The sequence below is a fragment of the Trachinotus anak genome, unplaced genomic scaffold (assembly GCF_046630095.1).
Source record: "Trachinotus anak isolate AG129_WGS33_773 ecotype Australia unplaced genomic scaffold, CSIRO_AGI_Tana_v1 ptg000026l, whole genome shotgun sequence".
Classification (NCBI taxonomy): Eukaryota; Metazoa; Chordata; class Actinopteri; order Carangiformes; family Carangidae; genus Trachinotus; species Trachinotus anak.
This window is the reverse complement of record NW_027273877.1, coordinates 12,182,640-12,192,099: the sequence shown is the minus strand read 5'-3', so window position 1 is coordinate 12,192,099 and position 9,460 is coordinate 12,182,640. Positions and strand designations below refer to the sequence as shown.

General features: G+C 40.9%; 1 protein-coding gene and 1 long non-coding RNA gene across 2 annotated transcripts in view; both read right to left on the bottom strand.

The window, feature by feature from the left end:
• LOC139609599 (protein NLRC3-like) overlaps positions 1-9,460 on the bottom strand; it is a 362,291-nt gene that overhangs the window by 52,382 nt on the left and 300,449 nt on the right. The window lies entirely within an intron of this gene.
• Positions 6-3,214, bottom strand: LOC139609671 (uncharacterized). Its single transcript, XR_011685297.1, has 3 exons — positions 1,311-3,214; positions 266-453; positions 6-86 (listed from the first exon to the last, which is right to left on the bottom strand). It is a non-coding gene; the product is annotated as an uncharacterized lncRNA (long non-coding RNA).

Sequence of the window (9,460 nt, the reverse complement as noted above, 5' to 3'; positions counted from 1 at the left end):
CTCACCTGCCTCAGCCTTCAGTTTCCCTCCTTCTGCTCCGTCCACTTCAAATGGAGTCTGACCTCACTGAACACTTTCACTTCCCTCTGCATTTACAAGAAGACACATGACTGTGTGTGTGTGTGTGTGTTTGTGTGTGTGTGTGTGTGTGTGTGTGTCACTATTTCAACAGAATTATCTGCCATCATGCACCAGCCCCTACTCCAGCTGCAGTGTCCAGCAGCTCGGTCAAAGCTTCCAGCCACCAACTGCAGCTGGTTCCTACCTCCACTGAGCCCAGTGTCCACCAAGTGTCCTCGCCATGTGTCTCAGCTCATCCCAGCCTGCGTTCAAGCCTTCTTGTCTCATGGTTGGCTCCTCTATGGTCTGGAATGTATCCATCCCCAGACCTGAATCCTTTGGCTGCACCTGGGATTGACGGAGGAGTCAACACAGGAAAACATCCAGTCCTGTCTGCATGGGTTGGAAAGAAAAGAGGGATTCAGCTTTGGCCTCCAGAGACAAGAAGTTTCCAAACTGCTGGACAATCATCACCTGTCGTAAAAAAGATAACACAAAATAAAGAACACAATTAATGAATGTAACGCAACAATTTACTGAATCAGACAATAGCATGTATTGATCAGATTATTTAACGCTTGCTATTTTCAAGAGTACAGATCAGTTTCATTTCATTTTTTTTTTTGTGTTTACATGAGTGATTGTGTAACAAGATGATGAAACAGATGATTATGTTGAAATCAAGCATTTTTCTGAGCTAGAAAACAAAACATTTAAAATGAAGCATTTTCTGAACTTTCAGGAGTTTGTATGAATCCTTAACTTCATTCCTGCAGACTGGTGAACCCCTCTCTCCCTTCAGAACAACTGCTGCTGACTGTTCACACTGAACACTGAGCATTGTTCATGAACTATGTCACGACCACTGTCCATCAAATAAAGCTGCTCAGAGACTGAGTGGGCTCTTTACTGCGACGTGTTTGTACAAATCCATCACTTTGTCCAGTTGACTTCTGACTGTTTATTAGAAAGCTTCAATCAAAGTATAACGTTAAACAGAAAATATCGGAGCCTGCTCACCCTCTTTGTCACAAAAAACCTGCCACTCAAATGGACGGGCAAAAAAACCACACCCCTACAGCCTGCCACCGGAAATGATAGTCAAATCAACACGCAGCCTAAACAAAATGAACAACACAGGCTCCTCTGACCTGAGTGGGTGAGTGACCTTAACCATTATGTTAAGATATAATGACAATACAACAATAAAAATACAGTGTCAGTCAATCTCAGTGTTTACCTGAACTTACCTTTGGTGAAATGTGTGAACTCTGATGGTTGCCAGCGTTTGCCCTCCCCAGGGACGGAGGCACATTTGATTGTACAGATCCACAATCTCCTCCTCTCTGGGTTTTCTTTCTCTGACAGGATTCTGTAGAAGCACAAGTCAGACTTGTCTCCTCGTCTGTTGGTGCATCCAGCTGCACAAAGACTGTTCTGGCCAAACAAACCAAAGAACCTTGTAATGGAAGGAAGCATTGGGTGCGTTGGAGATGGACTCCAGCTGACTTCACCTGACTTGATAGTCAACGTGATCTACCAGTGACTGCAGGGGTGGAGTATAAAACCACTGCAATATGTCAGACTGATTTATGTCAACATGTCAGACCGTTTAGCAAAACCTATAAACTCTGTTTACTCACCCAAACACATGGTTCTGAAACATTTTCAGGCCAAAGACAAGTTTACACCAGTCTCTTGACACATGAAATTACATTTAGTAGGGATGTCACGACAACCAATGCAGTACCAAATGGTACGTTTTTTTTCCTACAGTGTTGTAGGTACTGTAAATGTCATAGGTCCTGGGGATCTGATTCTTCCAGGACTGACGAGAGACTGTTCCAGACTGTTCTAGTCTGACATTAAACTCAGAGAGAAGAAGAAGACAGGTACAGTAACAATAACAACATGTGGAATGACAGCAGCAGGTTCAGGTGCAGCAGCAGGACCAAAAAAAACACACACCATACCTGGTGTCTGCAGTTTATGATCTGACTCAGATCATCAGGACAAGTTGTAGAGGAGCAGAAGTCAGTGTGTAAACGGAGCCACAGGAGGAAACAGCTCAGAGACAGACATCAGATCTGTACAGAGTTCAGGCTGAGTGAGTCTCAGTTGTTCACTTTATATTAACAACATGTCGTCAACATGTTCATGATTTCAAATTAGAGCTGAAACGATTCCTCAAGAATCTCGATTAATGAAAGTTATCGAGGCAAATTATTTGGCTTCATTTAATCCATATGACGGCTCAGTCCTCTGCTTACACTGTTGATACATGAGGGAAGGCAGACGTGATTTGATGGAACAGTTTGGAAAATGGGAGAAAAAGAAGGAAAAGAATGAGACACAAGGTGAAGAGACAGGCCAGAGATGGGATTAAAAAAAATAAATAAATAAAAAAAAATAAACAAAACAATAACAAAGTGAACCAAGAAGACAGTAAATACTTTATGATGGAACTGCAGTTAGGTTAAAACCTGTAGTTCTGAAAGTTAAGCTCTATCAACTTAAAGGCAGGATGTTATTATTTTATTTATTTTTCTATTTATGCCTTATTTTGCCTTGTGTGCATTTAGGAAATGACTATTTGACAATTTGAAATGACTTACCTCAGAACTTCAATTAGAAGCCGAGTCCATTTTACTGTCCTGGTGTGGCTGCACAGTTTGTCAAATAAACGCAGGTCTCAATTAGACGCCCGGTTCTCTGGATGTATCGTCCCTGTCAGTTATCTGATTTGTTCATGCAAATAAAGGTTTAAATAACTATGGCAATCTTCAGCTTTCGTCCTTTCTAAAGTAGGCTACCTGTATTTTGATATGGTCCTCTCTCTCTCTCTCTCTCTCTCTCTCTCTCTCTCTGTGCATGTGGTTGTCCTAGATACGCTGTCTCTCAGAGCTAGATCACATCAATTTGTTGTAATATTTAGTTGGATAGCCTGGTAACATTAATAGTATTTTTATTAACACTGATTTAATTAATCAATTTGACAGTATTTCCCATAATTCCTGTGCACGAGTTTTGTGCAGATGGAATTAATGGCCTGTCCCATGTAGACACCTGTCCCAAATATAGGTCAGTGGAATTCAGTGACTGAAGCAGATAAAAGCCCGAGCTATCAATTTAAGTTTTATGGTTCTTATTTTTTATGTATTTGTTTTTGAATTTCACAAACCAAGAATGTAACATGGTACTTGCACATGGCTTCAGTTTTTACAGATAATATTGTATGAAAAATAAGCAATAACATTAGCTTGTTTATGCTAATATTAGCTTGTTAAGGCTAACGTTAGCTTGTTTATGCTAACATTAGCTTGTTCAGGCTACCGTTAGCTTGTTTATGCTAACATTAGCTTGTTCAGGCTACCGTTAGCTTGTTCAGGCTAATATTAGCTTGTTCAGGCTACCATTAGCTTGTTCAGGCTAACGTTAGCTTGTTCAGGCTAACATTAGCTTGTTCAGGCTAACGTGGCGACAGCTCATCATGTGAGCTGGGAGCTTATAACATTAGCAGCTACAGTCTCCACTGTTCAGTCTGTCAGAATATAACAGTGACTTTTAAATGAATATTTTCCCTCCATGACTCTGTCCCCTCGTCGCTCAGTTGAACTCCTGCTGGACACTGACTGTATGGAGGTGTGTGTACATGCTGCTGACCTGTGTGGAGACATTTGTTTCTTTTCCCCTCATCAGGTAAATATTCTTCTCAGTGTCCATTAAACACTGGAAACACTTGCACTTTAACTGAACACGCTCAAAAGAATTCAGCATTATAACATCACTCACACACTAACAGTGGAGGGCGTCTCCTGCCGGCAGCTGTGGTAACTCCAGTCTGCTTCTCCAGCAGGATCATGGTTTGATCTCTGGATCTGGATGATGATCTGCTGCCATGTGACCCAGTTATGTTCGGCAGTCACTAGTTCAGTTGTATTGTGCACCACCCACTTAGGTGAGGCTGGGTAAGGTTACTATATGTCTGCTTAGGGGTTAGGGTGGGCTATACCATATACACTATCTGACTATCAAGTGGTTGTTCAGTTATTTCTAGGTGGTTGCAACTGTCTTTGTAAAATGTTACTTAGTTTAGTCAGATTTGAAATGTGAAACCATCTCCCTCAGTTCTCTGGTCCCGTTTTCTAAGTGCTTTCTGTCTCATTCATTGTGTGACTCTTACATTGTTGGTCCCCTGGTGAACACTGGTGACTGTGTGGGAGGGTTTGCGTTGTGGCCTACCTCAGTGACTCTGTCTGCTCTGGACTTATCTTTTTCCTTCCTCTGTCTCTGAAGTCTTTGCCTCTCCTCTTCATGCTCCTTCTGCTGCTCTGTTGGTTGCTGTGACATCAGCAGCTGCCTCCTTGTCTCCATCTCTGTCTGCTGTAATTAACAATGTCACTCATCAGCTTTATTTTCTTCACTGAGCAAAAATCTTTCTTACCAGCATCTCATCATTACACTGTGGATCAGAAACAGAAATGTAACTGTAACTGACATGTTTCATATGTAAACTCATAACCCAGCAGTGTAGCAACAAGTGCAGTTAATACAACATGACAATTCATCACAAGGAGCTCAAAAGAAGCTTTTTCTGTCACATGAAAACTTTTTTTGTGATCAAAAACCTGCACACAGGAATTAAAAAACAATGCAGTCACATGTAATAAAATACTTATTAAATCATCTTTATTTTTCATGTCATCGGTTAAAGAAACTGCAGAAAGTCACAAATGCAACAATTTCAAACCTTTCATGTGAAATTTCTTCCAGAGCAAGTAAATCTACACAGTTTTCCACACATGCAACTTAGACAACAAGTAAAACAAAGTTTTCTCCTTCAAACTGTGTTGTACAAGAGGAAAAAGTAAGTTGGCATCTCCTGATTACAAACAGAGATGCACATCTTAATATAATGCCTGTTGGATTGTAACTGATGGAAAAAGTGACTCACTGAACAGGAAAACACAGGAAAAGTAAATTCTCCTTTTCCACAACATGAAACAGTTTGACCAAAGAGAAATAAGAGAGTGAAGCGAGGAGGTCTTACCTGTCCACAGGCCAAACGTACATAGGACTGTAGAACTCTACTGTCCTGCAGATGATATGCAAATGAGCCTCTATGATGTCAGAGGACGTCACAACATGAGCATTCTATTCCAGCTGTCAGTTCTATTGTCAATGAATTCCAATCATATTATACAGTGAAATCATGTAGAGCACATTTCTTAACAAAAGTACAGGTGAAATAAAGTTCAATTAAATATATAACACAATTTATAACTTATTTATTTACTGTATTTATAAGAGACAATGTACAATATTAAAATCTGATCCCAATATAACTATATATCTATCCCAATAAAGCTTCCACACAGTGATGAAACAGCACTGAGCAAACTAAACAAGACAAATTACATCCAGTATCTCACACACACACACACACACACACACGGGCTTTTGTGTACTACAGGTACACTACTCCACAAACCAGTCCGTTGGTGTATTAGAGGGACACCACTTTCCACTCTCACCACAGACATGTGGTACAAAAAATCTGTTTTTAGCCCCACAACACAGATTTCACTTCAGAGTTTGTTTACACAAGACACAACTAAAAGTATAACAACCTGACAATATACATAATTATGAGGAGGTGGCAGTGGCGCTCTCATTGTCAGAGTGTGCGCAGGGAGTATTAGCTCTGTTCTGTCGGGGTTTTTTGCGCGGGCTTGCGCACACACAGCACAGAGCAGGAGATATGAAGTGCAGTGAACAAACCCTCAAGAGACACCATGGAGAAATATTTAACAGGGATGAAAAGAAAGGCAGAGAGAGACGGAGATAATGCGACAAACGAAAGTCACCACAAAGCTAAGACGAGGAAATATGACGAAGCGTATGTAGCGCTTGGCTTCACCGTGACTACGGTGGGAGACCAGGACAGACCGGTGTGTTCACTGTGTCTTAAAATGTTGGCAGTGGACAGCATGAAGCCAAATAAATGAAGGCGTTACTTAAAGACATTCCACCCTCATCACGCTGATAAACCGCTTGAGTTTTTTCAGCGAAAACGTGCCGAATATCACCAACAATCATCCCGCTTTGTGAAAGCTACTTCAGTAAACCAGCGAGCTCTGTTAGCATCACATAAGGTGGCGCACCAAACTGCTCAGTGCAAAAAACCCCACACCATAGCAGAGGAGCTGATACTGCCTGCAGCATGAGACGTGGTCTCTGTCATGCTGGATGACGCAAGTGCTGCAAAGATAAAAACTATCCCTCTGTCCAATGACACTGTCGCCAGACGTATAAATGACACTGCTGACGATCCTCAAGAACAGCTGGTAGATAAACTCAAAGACAAACGTTTGGCCTCACAGTTCGATGAAGCAGCTGACAGCAACAAAGACTGTTTGTTCATTGCTTATGTACGTTTTGACATGACAGACTCCCTGTGTGAGGATCTACCTTTTTGTAAATCTGTCAGAGACAGAGCCACAGCTGAAGAGCTATTCAAAATGCTGGACTGCTTCCTGAATGAGAGTGGGCTGAAGTGGGAGAACTGCATTGGTGTTTGCAGTGATGGTGCACAGGCCGTGGCAGGGAGGAGAAAAGGACTTCAGGCACTCATCAAAAAGGCCTCACCTCATGCTGAGTGGACACACTGTGTTATACACAGAGAAGCACTGGCCTCAAGGCACCTTTCCCCTGAATTAAGTGAGGTTATGCCTGACATTATAGGTGTAGTCAGTTTTATAAAGACCAGACCACTAAAAACCAGAGTCTTCTCTGCTATCTGTGAGGAGATGGGAGCTGAACACCAAGCTGTGCTGTTTCACAGTGAAGCAAGGTGGCTGTCACGAGGAAAAGTCTCATCCCGGGTTTTTGAGCTCAGAAGTATGAAGTAGCAGAAAAATGTAGTGATGAGAACTTCCTGGTGAAACTGGCCCACCTGAGTGACATATTTGGAGGCTAAATGAACTAAATCTACAGCTTGAAGGGAAAGATAAACACCTCCCTCAGGTCACAGACGAGATCAGCTCTTTCACTCGAAAGCTTGCAATGTGGGGCAGGGACTTGATGAAGGAAATACTGATTCATTCGAGAACCTGCATCAATTTGTTGACTCCACTGACTATGATGCCCCCTCAGTGATTCCATATATCAAGCAGCATATTTCATCATTGATGGGATTCTTTAAAAAGTACTTCCCTGAAAACAGTTCCAGTATGACTGGATGACAGATCCTTTCGATGCACCAGCTCCAACTGGTTTCAGCTCTGCAGAGGAGGACCAGTTCACTGACATGACGTCTGACTCCACATGGAGACTGAGGTTCACATCACAGACACTGAGTGAATTCTGGCTGAGTGTAGAGAGGCAGTATCCACTCTGAGGGCAGAAGGCTTTGGGCATTCTTCTTCCTTTTGCAACATCATATCTCTGTAAGACTGCGCGTCTCTGCTGTTGCTGCACTGAAGACCAAGTACAGGTCCCAGCTAAACATTGAGCAGGAGCTGAGAGTTGCAGTATCATGCTTCAAACCCCGCTTCCAAAAGCTGTGCACTGCAAAACGTGCTCATTGTAGCCATTAATCCTGACTTCCTCATTTTGATAACAAAAATCAGCACAAATTGTTTTATTCATTTTTGTTTTGTAGGTTAACATATTTGATATATTGTGCTCCTGAGTGCATGTTGCTGATCAGTTTGAATTTATTATTATTTATTGATTTTATTTAATTTTATTTTTCAGTATCAAATGGCAGTCGGTCAAAAAATGTTTATAGTTTAAATAAGGATTAAAATTTTTTTGAATTCAGGGAAATTGATGCACTTTAAATCTTTTCTGTTACAGACTAAAAAACAAAGTTAATAAAGTTATTCTTTGTTATAAGTTGATCTATATTTCTTTCTTTTTTTGTTTTCTTTAATGTTAATAAGGATACAATGTTATGCAGAGGTGTACTTATAACAATTTTATAGACAAATGATACTATTTATAGTATCAGAATCAGAATCAGAATCAGAATCAGAATCAGTTTTATTGCCAAGTATGTTTTCACATACAAGGAATTTTTTCTGGTGATTGGTGCAATTGATCAGCAACAGTGGGGCTCTCTAGCCTTGTTGATGAGGCTAATAGCAGATGGGAAGAAGCTATTTTTGTGGCGAGAGGTTTTGGTCCTGAAGGACCGCAGCCTCCTGCCAGAGGGGAGTGTCTCAAAGAGTTTGTGTCCAGGGTGGGAGGAGTCAGCTACAATCTTCCCTGCACGCCTCAGAGTCCTTGAGGCGTACAGGTCCTGGAGGGACGGAAGATTGCAGCCAATCACCTTCTCAGCAGAGTGGGGGGAGGGGGGTTCTTCTTCCTAGGGGGGCATAACAGAAAATAATTGAGAAGTGCTTTAGTGTATTAAAGGCTCAAACATGAATAAATAGAACATGGATAAACACAAACACAAAAGTGAACGCATTGTGTATTAAAAGGACACACCTATTATATGAAGACAAATTGTTCTACACAATGCATAGTACACCAGCACTGTGCACTGTGCAATTTAAAAGATACTGTATTTATAGTATTTTTGTATAGTGATGCAAATGTGAAACCACACTTTCATACCACGCATTAAAGGACTCACTATCTGTGTGTCTACATGATCTATTAATAGATATCAGGACATACCACAGCATTCAGAGTCAGTGAACAAGGAGAAAGGTTTTAATTACTATCACTGTTTGACAACATAGTGAAAGTCACTTCTCCTGATAACATCAAATAACACACTGTGTGTATATCACATCAGTTGCAACACCAGACAACAGGTTGAGAACAGGTTGCAAGCCTATCAGAAATTGCCCATACGAACATATATAAACATATAAAAAGAACATAACATTTCGAAAAGACCTTCACATAAACATCAAAAATATAACCTAAATTCAGTATTCAGTGACTGTATGTTGTTTTCTTGACCATTAAGTCCCGATTCCTGACAAAGTCTCTTATGTTTTGAATAGAGCGACGAGCCAGAGAAGGATGCTCAGCAGTCTTGCACTGTTTGCATTCAATCATAGAGGCTAGTTTCCCCTTGTTGATGTGGTTTCTGAAATGTCTCATTACCGCTGCGACCTCTGTTGGAGACCACTGCTGTTTTGGTTTCCTCCTTGGATCCTCCTTTTCATCAGCATTTTCAAGAAACACTACAAAAGAGGAAAACAGATTCCCAAACACTGGGGTTAACACTCAGTTCTCTTTACTTTGTTTGTTCTGTTAAGTCTAATTTTTTTTTTTTAATGGGTTATATAACTGCACTGGGCTTGTTCTTATAATTGTATATTAACACTATGTTTTTCACTTGATCTGGCGATAGCTAAAAAAATCTTAGAGAAACATA